The 15,176-nt window shown below is 43.1% G+C and overlaps 1 protein-coding gene across 1 annotated transcript in view; it reads left to right on the top strand.

Annotated features, from left to right (window-relative positions):
- The first annotated feature begins 13,470 nt into the window (after positions 1-13,470).
- Positions 13,471-15,176, top strand: part of LOC116521119 (zinc transporter ZIP10-like) — a 32,794-nt gene continuing 31,088 nt past the window's right edge. The window contains 1 exon segment of the mRNA XM_032235800.1: positions 13,471-13,867. The gene's annotated coding sequence lies outside the window, so the exon portion shown is untranslated.

Below are 15,176 nucleotides of genomic sequence, written 5' to 3'. Positions count from 1 at the left end.
CTAACCCTAACCCTAACCCTTGCCTTAACTTAAATCGCGCTTCTGTCGGCGCGCTGTTGTTGGCACGCTGTTGTGGGTGCGTTGATAACATCATGGTTTTCGCACCACGGTTTTGTCTGCGCGCTTTTGTCGTGCGCGCATTTGTCGGGTCACGATCTAGAACTGGATAGCATCCTGATTGGACCATGTGACTGGTTGTTTTGAGAAAGTGACTTTAATTACGTGAAAACTATGGGAATATTCAGTCAGTTTTCAGCAGCCTGTGCCAATATGACATATCCAAAAAACCTATTCTTTGAGGAAATTGCCTGCCTCAGTTTTGTTTGCTATGGGTATGTTACTTGGAACCCTGATAGCTACGACTTGAGAAACAGTGGTTGATCTGAAGTCACTCAGTGAACTTCCATAATTGAAAACAGACTTGAATTTGGGTTTCCCTGGTCTTCTTCATAGCCCTAAACTACAAACTAAACTTAACTCAATTTATAGGGGTTCTCTACACAATTTGGAATTTTAAGGAGTCCAATATTTCTCTTTAGCACAGGGAAATTCTGGATACAAAACTGTATCCTCTGAATGTACCATCCTCAAAAGTAGCCATGGTGACTTTGTCACCCCTCTCTCCATACTTTCAAATAAAATAATAGGTTTGTAGGCCTGGAAGGGACCTTGGAGATCTTCTAATCCACCTCCCTGCCCTAGGCAAAAGTTCTTTTTCCAACCTGGACAAATGTTTGTATAATATTTTCTTGAAAACCTCCAGTGATAAGAGCACCTATAAGTCTTGAGAGGCAAGCTGTTCCATTGACTATGGTATTTGTTCTCACTGCCAGGAAGTTTCTCTCCTTAGTTCTAATTCTGGATTCCTGACTAGCTTCTACCTGTTGCTTCTTGTTCTGCTTTTAGATGCTTTGAAGAATAAATCAACCTCCTCATCCTTTTGACAGCCCTTCAAGTATTGGAAGACTGTCATGTCTCCCCTAATTCCCATAGCAGTCATCATATGGTTTCAACTTCAAACCTCATCTTTGTTGTTGTTCTTTGCATTTTTTTTCTAGGACCTCAGCATCTTTTTTGTATCCTGATAATCAGAACTGGATGCAGTATTCCAAGTGTAGCATTACTAGTGCAATATAGAGCAATACTATCACTTCTTTGGTCCTTGATGCAGCCTCGGATGCATTGGCTTTTTTGGTAGCTGCAGCACACTGCTGGCTCATATTTAAGCAGTGGTCTATCAGGATACCTCGGTTCACCCACGTAACACCTATCCTCCGCGAGCTGCACTGGCTGCCTATTGGTCTCCGGATACGCTTCAAGGCGCTAGTCGTCACTTATAAAGCCCTTCATGGTATTGGACCTGGGTACTTGAGAGACCGCCTGCTGCCAATTACCTCCACCAGACCGATTAGATCCCACAGACTAGGCCTCCTCCAAATTCCATCCGCCGGCCAGTGTCGACTGGCGACTACCCGGAGGAGAGCCTTCTCTGTGGCTGCTCCGACCCTTTGGAACGAACTCCCCGTGGAGATTCGCACCCTCACCACCCTCCAGGCCTTCCGCAAAGCCCTTAAAACCTGGCTGTTCCGACAGGCCTGGGGCTAAAGAACCGTTGCCCCGCCTCGAATGGTATGATTGTTGTGTGTTTTTAAATCATGTATTGTTTTTTGTGTTGTTGTTAATTTGTCTGTATCCCCCCTTCCCTGGTTTGAGTTGTGAGCCGCCCTGAGTCCCCCTTCGGGGGAAAAGGACGGCATATAAATGAAATAAACATTCAAACATTCAAACATACCTAAATTCCCCTCACAGATACTACTGTTGAGCCAATGATTTATCATTTATAAAGATGTTGAAGAGCACTGGGCCCAAGACAAAACCTTGAGGTACTCCTCTGCATGCTTCTTTCCATTTAGATGTAATTCCACTGGGGACCACATGCTGACTGCTGTTGGTCAGCCAACTGTAAATGCATCTGGTGGTGGAACTCGATCCCACATTGTTCTATTTTATCAAGAAGTAGGCTATAGTCTACCAAATGCCTTATTGAAGTCTACTATAGTATATCCACAGCATCTTCTTGATTCACTAGTTTGATCTCTTTATCAAAGACAATAGGGGTTGTTTGGCATGACCTACTTTTAACAGACCCATGCTGGCTTCTAGTAAATACCTTGTTTATTTCTAGGTGCTTACAAATCTGCTGCTTTATCTTTTCCAGGATTTTCCCAGGTATTGATATCAAACTATTTTATCTATAGTTTCTTAAGATTCACTTTTTTCCTCTCTGAAGATTGGAACCACACCAGTGCTTTCCCAATCCTCTAGAACTCCATGAGCTCGGAAAGATTTTGTTCAGTGGTTCCGCCAGCTCCTTCAGAATTATGGAGTGTAAAACCTGAGATGTACAGTACATCTGGAGGCAAATTTGGGAGACAGCTGTTAATGGATCTAGGGAACACAACTATTGAAATTCTACCTGCAACTATAATCCATGGTAAACTAGGAAAGAGGCTGTCATTCTTTCTCTACCATTCCTAGTATCTAACCTTACAAAGCTATTGGTATTGTTGGAAGAAATGTCCTTCTGGGTTCGGCTCCAAGTGGGGGAAAAGACACTGGAGACATGGAGGCTGCTTGGAAAGATGGTTTTAATGGTGGACAGGAACACATGGCTTGAGCCCTGAACAGAAAAGGTGATCACATGCTTCAATGTTGGTGGAGAAAAGAGAAGGAAGGACTGAGATGCTGAGTCCCTGGTTTTATGCCCTCTCTGGCCTTTGATCTTGAGCTTGTATTCTGATTGGTTGTCAGGCTCCCATGGGCCAATGCAGGGGCAACTCTCTAGGTTGCGTTTCAAATCCAGGTTGGGTTGAGTTTTCAGATGCCATGTGGCGAGTTGGGTAAAAGGCCAATATTATCATGCCTTAATCCCATCACTCTGGAGCTGAAGGGGAGAACTTTTTATTATTTAAAGTGGACTAGCGCAGGCTTTAATGGCTCATTGACAAAGGGGGATAGGCAGGAAGCTGCAGGCAACTATTCTGTCTTTTAAAACATGTTTCTTCCTTTTCAATATTTCCTAGGATATTTCATTTTTCTGGGAGAGGGCTGGGTGATAACTTCCTACAATATAAAAACAAAGAAAACAAAGCTCTTTTCTTTAAGAGCTAACCTGTCAAACAGATTCATTTAATTTTAATATTTTAAAATATATATATATAACTCACCTGACAGCAGGTTCCAGCCAGAAATATCATAAAATAGATTTTAAAATATTAGCACTACATAATAAACTCCCCCCCCCAATTAAAAATCAACAACAGTAACAGAACAAGAAAATAACAAAGGAATGAGCTAAAATCTACAAACCCTGTTTAAGGGCTGCCCCAAGTGGACATAACAATAGAAACCTAACAGGATGTCATTGGGCTATGAAGGACCATGTAAATTGGATGTTTTTGTAATGAGCTACTGTTGATGTTCTATTGAAGCAGGAAAAAGCACCTCCCACCTGCACAACTAAAAGGAATGTTGATTCCTCTAAGTTAGGGGTATCAAATTCGATGTCACTGAGGGCCACATCAGGGTTCTGTTTGATCTGGGGGGAGGCAGGTGTGTGTTGCCAGGGGGCATGCCCAGGTGGCGTGGTCAGCTCAATGTCACTCGAGGCTCCATTTTTGGCCACAACAGCCTCCTGTAGCCCTGTGCCAGTGAAAATGGAGTTTGAGGGCTGCACATGCCCTGCCCGGCTGTTTTTAGCCGTGGCATCCTCCTGCAGCCCTCTGCCAGCAAAAATGGAGCTCGGGGAAGCTGTGTGTGGCTCTTTTTTTGCTGGCAGAGGGCTGCCGGCCATCGCAGCAGAAAATGGAGCCCAGGAGAGCTGTGCGCACCCCTCCTGAGCTCTGTTTTCACTGGCAGAGGCACTGTGGGCCAGTCCACTGTTTCCAGGGAAGCCCCGTGGGCCAGATCTAAGCACTCCTTGGACCCCCGTTAGCCATCTGTAAAATCAAATAATAAAGTTTTTTGGTACATCCATAATAAGGAATTTTATGAAAGCTATTTGAATAGGACAGCAGAGACATTATAAATCAAACGGAAATCTATTTTTAAACTATATTCATACTGATTATTACTGGATCAGATGTGTGTTTCAGAATAACTTCTTTGATAAGGTGGAACAATGAGCAAATAAAAACATAATTTTGAACAATCTAATCTAATCTAATATTTGATAACCTTTATCTCCTTTGTAGATTCTCCATGGCTGGAATGGAGATGTGCAAATACATGACTGGAGCTTAAAACATTTAACCAATCCCCAACTTATTCAGAAAAAAAGATATCTCTACAATTGTGAGGGGGCACATCAGGCAGCAGATCATGTTTTTCTATATTTGTGTCTATCAGTTTCTGGTAAATAAAAATCTTCCCAAACTTTTAAGAAAATAAAAGAACGAAGGTTAAGCTACCAGACCTGGATTAAAAGCCTGGAAACAAAAATGGCAACATAGAAAAACTCTGCTACCTGGTTGTTTGGAGTTTCGCAACCCATATTTGATAGCTTTACAATAGAAATAACCAAAGATCATTTCCATGCTGTCAAAACCATTAAACTGCTGCTATTTCAAACCAAGGTATGCTGTTGTGGCTTTTAAAATAACTTCATGCTGGCTTGGCTTTTGCTGCAATGTGCGATATATGCGGGAGAGACAGAAAGGAGAATACTATTAAAATAAATACTTTCGTTAGTCTTTCTGCTTCTGAACAAAGACTTGGGAAACTTCAGCTTTTGACTGACAGATCCGTGCTACAAAAATCCAAACAACCATTAGAAAGCAGCAAAGAAGTATAGAAAATTATTGCAGAGCCTAGTTGTATGATGTTCACAGCTCAGATCTGATAAGCCCTGCTCAACTAGATAAAGACTTGGAAAAGAAGCAGATGACTTTCATAGGAAACATCAGGCTGAAATGCAGCTGGGGATAAGTGTTGTGATGCACAAAGGAAGCACCACAATTATTTCAACACTGCTATTTTTAACTCAAGGAGCCTAAAGCAAAGGGATAGCTGCAGCCAAATTTGTATAACCAAGCATCTTCCCTAGTTGCCAATGAAAAGAGGACAAAGGTCAGATCTTAACTTTAAAAGAAGCTGCTAGCTTTCACCCATTATATTAGCAGATTAATTCTGGAAGTGAATTGGTATGGAGAGATTTGAAAGGTCTATGGAGGAGGGTTAGCTACTTTTGCCAGGGAATTTCTTTTAAAGGTAAAAATCAGATCTCTTCACTATGTATATGAATGGTGTACTGTATACCCATTCAATTGGCCAATTACCTAATGTGATCAAGATACATCCTAATGAAATTGGGGGAAAAGTTACAATAGCACCAGGGACAGCCCAGCCCTGCTATTGTCCCAGAAGGCAATTAAGACTTAGCTCCAGGGCCTTGGGAAACATTTAAGATAACTAAAGATACCTGATGCAGCTATACCAGGACTCTGTGAAGGAGTATGAGTTCTATTATTATTAAGGGAGATTGCTGTTATTTCTTTTGTCTTTCAATCTGACACTGTAAGGAGGGACAGGAGGGTAAGACAGTTACAGTCTTTTTGGACTGGAGTGGCAATATAAAACCCAGTAAATAAATACATAAATAATGTGTGGTACCACGGTACTACATGGTTAATATAGGCCTAGGTGACAAAGCAGTAAAAAGAGAAGATTTGAATTGTTCACATCCTGATTCATACACTTCAAAGAGGGATACTGTACTTCTTATAACGTGGAGAAACATAGCTGGAATTGCATAATTCAAACTTTCACAGGACTATCAATAGGTAATTTTTTGGGGTACAGTATTTACCGTTAAGGAAAATCTGGCCTGATTTCTGCAGATCAAGCTGCTCTTAATGGTATAGGAGCATTAATGTGGTTTCAAGACTGGATTTCTATACCTTACTAAACCGTAAGCACATGCAAATTTCTCCAACTATGCTTAACCACCTACTTCAGATTCGACAGAGAGATCTATTAACAACTGAAGGGATCACCAATGGGATTTCCTATTTATGTATTTATTTAGCATATGGCAAATACGTGGGCTTATGGTGGTTCAAATTTTAATGTCCCATCCAACCAGCCATTCAAGGACAAGGTGCTCTATGTTGACAAAATCAGACATTGGGCCGGAGTAAGCTGGACATTCAGACACAATGTGAATAAACCTGGCACCTTTTGTGTAGGGTCATCTGTGTAACTGCCTGTATCTGGGCATTCAGCAGCCCAGATGTCACCCAAGAGTGAACCTCTCAATTGCCTTTCAACCCTTCCCACACACACTTCCTTCATTTCTTAACAGAAGGTCCTGCGCTGTGCCCTGACCACCTATACTTTCCAGGCTGTTGGTAGACCAGATCCTTTCTGTGGCTGGGAAAGGCACTGTTGAAAGAAATGCCCTTCTGGGTTCAGCTCCAAGTGGGGGGAAAGACACTGGAGACATGGAGGCTGCTTGGAAAGATGGTTTATTGGTGGACAGGGCCACATGGCTTGAGCCCTGACCAGAAAAGGTGATCACATGCTTCAATGTTGGTGGAGAAGAAGAGAGAAGGACTGAGGAAGGGGCTTGCTAGGCTTTTATACCCTGTTTAGTCCCACCTCTCTGTTTTCTGTTTCTGTGTAAGAAATGTATTCTGATTGGTTATCAGACTCCCATGGTGCCATGCAGGGGGCTACTCTCTAGGCTTTGATGAGTCCAGGTATAGATGAGTTCTCAGATGCCTTGTGGAGACTTGAGTAATATCCCTTCCCCCTACAGCTGCAGTGAGGAGAAGTCTTTATTATATAAAGTGGGCTGGCCTGGCCATCTTAATAGCCCATTAGCTGGGGATGGGCAGAAAGCTATAGGCAACTATTCTGTCTTTTAAAACATGTTTCTTTTCACATCCAGAGAAATATTCTGCCTTTTCAATATTTCCTAGGATATTTCATTTTTCTGGGAGAGGGCTGGGTGATAACTTCCCACAGCACAGAGGGAGCAAAATCCAGCTGTGACAGAGAAGGTTTTTTTTTTCTCAAGTACATTCACACACAGAGAGACACATACACTCTTTCACCTCCTAGGCTTTTAAAGTTAAAATTTAGAAGTGCTCGCCTTCTTTCCAAGCAGCCTTTGAGCTCAACACTCAAATCCCCTTTAAAATCTTTGTTACAAATGGCCAAGGTCCAGGAAAACTCACCCACAGACTCAATGGGTCTGTACAGGCAAGGAAGGCTAACCTGGGCCAGGTCCATTGGTCAGGTTAGCTTGGAGTCCCATCTTTGGGTGCCAAATTGTTGGAAGAAATGTCCATCTGGGTTCAGTCCAAGTGGGAAGAAAGACACTGGAAACATGGAGACTGCTTGGAAATATGGTTTAATGGTGGACAGGACCACATGGCTTGAGTCCCCAAGCTTGATTGAATCTTGCTGGATAATGTAATCTCCCCAGGTGCCATGTGGTGAGTTCTGTTGCTAGAAGGGTAGAGGGCTAATCCTACCTTTGTTGGATCTTGGATGAGGGCATTTGCTTATAAATAGACCTAGCTATCTTTTTATCTCTTAAGTGCTGACATCTGCTGTGGGCTATTAAGGAGGGTGAGGGATTTTAAAAGTAAGTCTGCTTCCTGCCTAAAAAAAACATGTTTCTCCATTTCCCATCGAGGGAAATATAATATTCTGCCTTTTTAATATTTCCTAAAATATTTCATTCTTCTAGGAGAGGGATGGATGGTAACTTCCTACATGAATCAAAGAAACACATATTTAACACATTAAGCAATAACAAGGGAGCTCCAACTCCTAATTTTAAATACACTCTATTCTATCTTAAATTTCTGCTTTTTTATATTTTTATTTTATACATCCCCTACTTCCTTTTGGAGGATAATAGCTTTTAGAAGCTCTGAGATTCCTATCAAAATAGTAATTACTGAGTAAACAGCTGTTGTATGTTATTACACCTTCTGTCTAATACAGAAGCAGCACAATATACTTTATTATTTAAAGCACATGGGTTGGGATCAAGTGCACACTGCCTAACAACATCCTATCCTCAACTGGCATTGATGTCAATCTGTTTTGTAAAAGTTCCCACACCTGTCATCTCCAAAATCAGAATAATCACAAAAATCAGGATAATCACAGCATCTTAAATGGACTTTCAATGGTCCAAGGTATTGCTTCAGGAACTGCAAAGAAGAAGAAAAAAGCTGAATAGGCACTACTGTGTTCTTAGCATCCATTATAGCAATAAGCCCTCTTTTTCAACTTCTACTTTTTCCAGCTTCTTGTCACTTACATGCAACTGAATGGATAATAATTTTCAAATTTCCACTTTGATGTTCTACGCTTACAGAGCCGGGCTGCTCAAACTGCTAAGCCATTGTGGAGTGCTACATGGACAAGAATTTGGGACTGAAGTTCCAAGTTCAACTTGGCAAAATAAACCTTGGAGTGGGGGGACAAATTCAGCAGAATTGGTTGATTATATCTGAAAGCCAAAAAGCACAATAGACATTACCATCTAAAGGGATGGGCGGAGTTACGTTAAATCAGTAAAACCTGTTGACAGAAATGTCCTTCTGGGTTCAGCCCCAAGTGGGGGAAAAGACACTGGAGACATGGAGGCTGCTTGGAAAGATGGTTTATTGGTGGACAGGACCACATGGCTTGAGCCCTGACCAGAAAAGGTGATCACATGCTTCAATGTTGATGGAGAAGAAGAAAGAAGGGCTGAGGAAGGGGCTTGCTAGGCTTTTTATACCCTGTTTAGTCCCACCTCTCTGTTTCCTGTTCCTGTGTAAGAAATGTATTCTGACTGGTTGTCAGACTCCCATGGTACCATGCAGGGGGCTACTCTCTAGGCTGTGATGAGTCCAGGTATAGATGAGTTCTCAGATGCCATGTGGAGACTTGAGTAATATCCCTTCCCCCTACAGCTGCAGTGAGGAGAAGTCTTTATTATGTAAAGTGGGCTAGCCTGGCCATCTTAATGGCCCATTAGCTGGGGATGGGCAGAAAGCTATAGGCAACTATTCTGTCTTTTAAAACATGTTTCTTTTCACATCCAGAGAAATATTCTGCCTTTTCAATATTTCCTAGGATATTTCATTTTTTCTGGGAGAGGGCTGGATGATAACTTCCCACAAACCAAAATGCTGAATTATCTATCTGCTGTCCCCAAAGCATTCTGCTCTGTACAACCATTTTCTGGGGCAAAAGCGTTCATCTTGAAATATTTCCAAATTAGGCTATAAATTCCCTCTGCAATTCAGAATTACAAAATTCAGACCTTGTTGTTAACTGGGACATTGTAAAATAATGGCAAAAAAAACAAACAAACCAGATGCAAGTTTAATGTTGTAGATATTGTCTGTGAGCTAGCATATTCCAAATAGCTATGATTTAGGTGTTAGCATGGTGGCTGTATCTTACTGCCTTTATGAGCATCTAGATAAAGAATGCAGATCCAAACCTGCTGCATTCTGAAAGGGCGTAACTTCACCTGCCCTTAATCTGCTCTCGAATTCCAAAGAGCTATTAACCATCCTAATCACAATCCTGCAGGCTTTGAAGCTTAACAACGTAGGAGAGGCTGGCAGATACCAGCAAACTTCTGAAAGTTGCCAAGTGCAGATTAACATAAAACAACCCCCACCACAGGAAGCAATAACCACTGGAGGAGCTTGCAATCTTAAGCATAACTGTATGTAGTCGAAATGGAAGCAGTCCATAGACTTCTTGAAAATTCTGTGGAAGATTGGCTGTGGCAGATTCTCAGGATCATTAAACTTGAGGGCCAATCCATCACATGAGGTAATTAAATATTATTTGTATAAACATAACAAGAGTTCTGCTGATTTTTAGCCATTTGCTGCATGTTCAGCATATCCATCAATAACTTTGAAAGCACCAGAGCACCTGAACACTTTGCTGTGTTAATAAAGTATGTCCCACATCTTTATACAATCTGCAAACAATACTGAAATAGGGCTCTCAATTGGTAAATGAGCAGTAGGGAACGTATTATTGTCCTTGCTTTGCAATATGATGACTTGTTATTTTCTAACAAACATATGTGTGAACATTACTATAACCCATAGAATTTATAGGACAATTATTGTCCCATAAAGGCAACCAGACCCATAAAGAAACATTATACAGAATTTTTTACATAAATCTAGCAAGATAGACAATATATATGATTTACATTTCTTAATTCTGATTGGATTTATCCTACAAATGTTTCTCTTAATATGGATGTGCTGCCCCCAAACACAATGTGATTATTTCTTAACTTTACATTCTTAATAAGTCACACATCTGAATAGTTTTCTTAATCTAATGCCCTCCAGATGTTCGTCAAACTAGTTCTCATCACTTCCAACCAGGTTGCAAGAATTGTAGTCTGATAAAACATCTGGAGGTACCTGGTTAAAGAAAGGTGCTTTGAATTGTGGGAAGTTATCATCCAGCCCTCTCCCAGAAAAATGAAATATCCCAGGAAATATTGAAAAGGCAAAATATTTCTCTGGATGTGAAAAGAAACATGTTTCAAAAGACAGAATAGTTGCCTATAGCTTTTAAGATGGCCAGGCTAGCCCACTTTACATAATAAAGACTTCTCCTCACTGCAGCTGTAGGGGGAAGGGATATTACTCAACTGACCACAAGGCATCTGAGAACTCATCACAGCCTAGAGAGTAGCCCCCTGCATGGCACCATGGGAGTCTGACAACCAGTCAGAATACATTTCTTACACAGGAACAGGAAACAGAGAGGTGGGATTGAACAGGTTATAAAAAGCCTAGCAAGCCCCTCCTTCAGCCCTTCTCTTCTTCTCCACCAACATTGAAGCATGTGATCACCTTTTCTGTTCAGGGCTCAAGCCATGTGGCCCTGTCCACCAATAAACCATCTTTCCAAGCAGCCTCCATGTCTCCAGTGTCTTCTTCCCCGCTTGGAGCTGAACCCAGAAGAACATTTCTTTCAACAGAATAAAAAGCTATAAAAACAAATACTCTCATCATCCCACTATTGACTAACAGTCAATATAAAAAACCAGTCCTCTGTATGTGACCCTAAATGCAGTGCTGAATGAAAAAAATAGGATTTGAACTGCTCAGGAAAGAGAAAATCAGACCTCCTTCTCCTTTAAGAAACAAACTAAGGTGGCATTTACCTGACACTGAAGGAAATCAGTGGGAGGGGTCATTTGAACAGGGGAGATAAATGAGTGAAGCTTATGTGAATGGTTGGACAATGGATGAATTGTTGAGTAGGCCCCCACTCAACCAGATCTGATCCTTTGTTTTTGACCTAGAATGGCAGCTCCTGAACAGCTAATAAGTGTAATAAAAAGAAGACATTTCCTTGCTGTTCACATGTTTTGCTTGAAAGCCAATACTCAGGTAACATGCGTTTGATCCAGTTGTTAATTTTGACTTAATATGCTGTGTGAACTCAGTATGCTCTATAAACCATGATTTAAAAGAAACTTACTTGCACATTTAAAGCAGCTGTAATTAAAGCAGCTGTAATTCTGAGAAGAGTTGTAGCTGCTCCAGAGACCTATATTACTCAGTATGTTCTGAAGCAGTGCATAATTCAACTATTGTGATGTTCTTAGATTTTCATTAGTATATGATGACTTTTAGAGCTGTCAAAAAAAAAGAATATTGTGCAGCTGTTTTCCCCATTCCTCCATAACTGATTTCTAAAGTATTTTTTTTAATGGTGAGACTCCATGGGTTAGAGAGGTAACTGACATCAGCATCCCACATATATTTTTAGGAATGAAGTCAAGTGATTGTTACGATAAAGGCATTTTTTTTTATTTTCAATATTCATTTTACAGAAATGGCTGAAAAATAACCCATGAAGAATATCCATTGGGAACATAATTTATTAAAGCATCATCACAATGTAGGACAAACACACCAACTTTCTGTGCTTGGGATTGATGAAAGAAATGTCCTTCTGGGTCCTGCTCCAAGTGGGGGGAAAGCCACTGGAGACCTGGAGGGTGCTTGGAAAGATGGTTTATTGGTGGACAGGACCACATGGCTTGAGTCCTGAACACAAAAGGTGATCACATGCTTCAATGTTGGTGGAGAAAAGAGAAGGACTGAGATGCTGAGTCCCTGGTTTTATGCCCTCTCTGGCCTTTGATCTTGAGCTTGTATTCTGATTGGTTGTCAGGTCCCATGGGCCAATGCAGGGGCAACTCTCTAGGCTGCGTTTTGAATCCAGGTTGGGTTGAGTTTTCAGATGTCATGTGGTGAGTTGGGTAAAGGGCCAATATTATCGTGCCTTAATCCCATCACTCTGGAGCTGAAGGGGAGAACTCTTTATTATTTAAAGGGACTGGCTTTCCCTTCTTAATGGCCCATTGACAAAGGAGGTGGAGGCAGGAAGCTACTCTCAATTTAAAACATGTTTCCTCCTTTTCACATCCAGGGAAATATAATATTCTGCCTTTTTAATATTTCCTAGGATATTTCATTTTTCTGGGAGAGGGCTGGGTGATAACTTTCCACAGTATCATAACACTTCTGCTATGGGCCTATTGGATTACTATTAAATGTGGACAGTATTTGGTGAAGAATTAAGTCTTTTCATACTAGAGTTTCAAAGAAGATTCTGTAACTATCCACTCATGTATCTCGAGAGATTATTTTTCTTCTGGTAACGAAGACCCAACATTTGGCAGGGAATAAGAGCTGATTCAGTTTTGAAGGTGCTGTTATTCATCTAAAAATGAAGAACTCCTTTCAATTGAGTTCAACTCTTTGGTGACTTAGAGGCACATTCAAGTACACTTCTTGGCTTCAAAATGGAAGTTAGTTGCCAATTGCAGCCCTCTGGGATTTTCTTCTGTTTCCCAATATAGCTTACTAGTTTCCAATGACCTTTTATCCAAAGAGAACCTGATTAGCTTTTCCAAGATTAACCCAGAATGAACACGAACTGGGATACAAGAAGTCAAATGGCTGTTGGGCATAATTCAAAGTCCAACACGGCACAGAACAAGTCCAAAAGAAATGGCCCACTTAGGAACCAAGTAATTTATGAATTGGGCTGATGACTTATATGTATGTATAAGCCAATTTCAAGGTTTTCATCCAAGGGTTATTTCGGTTGCGGCCTTCATCTTAGTTTTATTCTCTGTTCTTCCTGTGCAAATCATGTCTTTTCATTCTTTTCTTGCTCCACCCTTGAATACTTAAAAACTTTTACTCCAATTCCTCTCTCTGGAGAAGCCGCGAAATATCCGCGATCCATCATTTACACACCCAAAGCAAAGAAAGGCTCCAAAGTGGGCGGTCTTCGTTGGTTTACAAGCGGACAACAGCCCCTCCCCACCTCCCCACCCCCCCAAAAAAAAAATCCAGTAAACGCCGCGCGAAAAAGAAAACAGCCTCTTTCTGATCCAAGCCCCTGGCTCCACTGCGCATGCTCTCCCCTGCCAAGTGTCGCAGCTGCCGCCGCTAACGCAGTTACGCCGTTTGCGTAGGGGCCACTACTCTCCGCATCGGCCCTGCAGAGGCGTGGGGGGGAAGTGAGGTGGCGTAGTTTAGCCGCGCGCGCCAAGCGACAGCTCGGCTTCGGCAGAAGGTCGGGCGGCCGGCGTAAGCGGTTTTGATGAATGGCGTAGCGGAGGCCCTGGGAAAGTAGCAAGCAGAGCTTAGCTGTCGTAGTAGTAGCAGCGGCAGCAGCGGCGGCAGCAGCAGCAGCACTGCGGAGTGGGAGGAGGAGGCGGCACCCGCGCGCGCGGCGGTTTGGTACCGAGCGGAGAGGGAGATGCACACGGCACACTCGAGCTGAGGTAGCTATAAAACCCCGTTTGTTTACATTCCCTCCCCCATACAGGCCGGCCGGCCGGCTCCGCTGCGGTGGTATCTGGCGGGAGAGGGGAAAGAGAGATGGCGGGAGGGGAAGGGGGGGGGTGGTCGGGGCGGATTGACGCCCCTCGGCGGTGGCGGGGAAGGATGAGGGCCGGTTCGAAGAGAAGGCAGAGTCTGCCTTGCCTTGGCGGCGCTTGCCGACACTACCCGCCCCTCTTTTCTCGCTACGGGGCGGGAGTGAAGAAGGAGCTCCCTGAGGAGACCGGCTTCCCGCCCACCCCTCACGCCGCTCCGAAAGCCCGGCGCCTTGTCGGCCGCCTATCAAACCCACCCGGCGGATTTGGCGGGTGGAAAGCGGCCCGGGGAGAGAAGGGGGTGGTGGGAAGGGTGGGCTGGGCCTCTTTGTTCACGGGAGGCCGAGAAGCGGCTTCCCCCTCCCAAGCCCGAGGTGTGAGGAGAGGCGAGGAGGAGGAGGAGGGGTGGGAAACAAAGATAGGAGCGGGGCTTTTTTTGTTCGACCGGAGGCGTGGTAGACGGCTTGAGGAAGGTGGCGGGAGCTGGAGTGATCCGTGTTTTCCCTCTTTTTTCCTGGGGCTGCCCACGCGATCTGGATGGAGAGTTATCGATCGGTTTCGGGGCCTCGTGGGGGAGGCGTTCCCGTACTGCACAAATACCCTCCTCTTCCTCCGCCTCTTCCCAGGGCTGCCGTTCCAGATTTTAGGCCCAAGGCCGCCTTCACGTGTGTATAGTAGGTAACACAGCGGAGGACCCGCCACGAGTGTATTCTGCTCTCCAACCCTGGTGGGCGCTGACTCGCGTCCGTGGAAAAGTTGTTTGTTTTTTTTAAAGTCCTCGAAGAGTGGCTTTTGAAATGTGAACCCGACCCCCGTTTTATTGCGACGGGAGAGGTTGCGTTGCTGGTTTTATACGCGTTTAAAAAGCATCCATCTTCTCCTTTTCTGCATCTTTCCCCACTCTTTGTAGTTTAGTAAATGTATGTGCCCCCACTCGTCACGTTTCCGGGTGGTTTTACAATATGACTTAAATCTTCCTGTTCTCTGGTCCTCTGCATACTCTTGCTTTTTTTCCTTTCTACCTTTAAAAGTTGCAAAATAAAATGGAAGGGTAAGCTAGTAAAATGCAACAGCAATAAAAGCCATTCTGATGTAGTAGAGTGTAGGATGTTAAAATTCGCCATGGAAATTCACTGGGAATCTTTGCCCAATCAATAGTTCCCAGCTCGGTTTACCTGACAGGTGTTATTGTGGGAGTGAAATAATTATAAATTGC

The sequence above is a fragment of the Thamnophis elegans genome, chromosome 1, assembly GCF_009769535.1.
Source record: "Thamnophis elegans isolate rThaEle1 chromosome 1, rThaEle1.pri, whole genome shotgun sequence".
NCBI classification, from domain to species: domain Eukaryota; kingdom Metazoa; phylum Chordata; class Lepidosauria; order Squamata; family Colubridae; genus Thamnophis; species Thamnophis elegans.
Note: the sequence above shows the minus strand (reverse complement) of the source record. Positions and strands in the feature narration are given on the sequence as shown.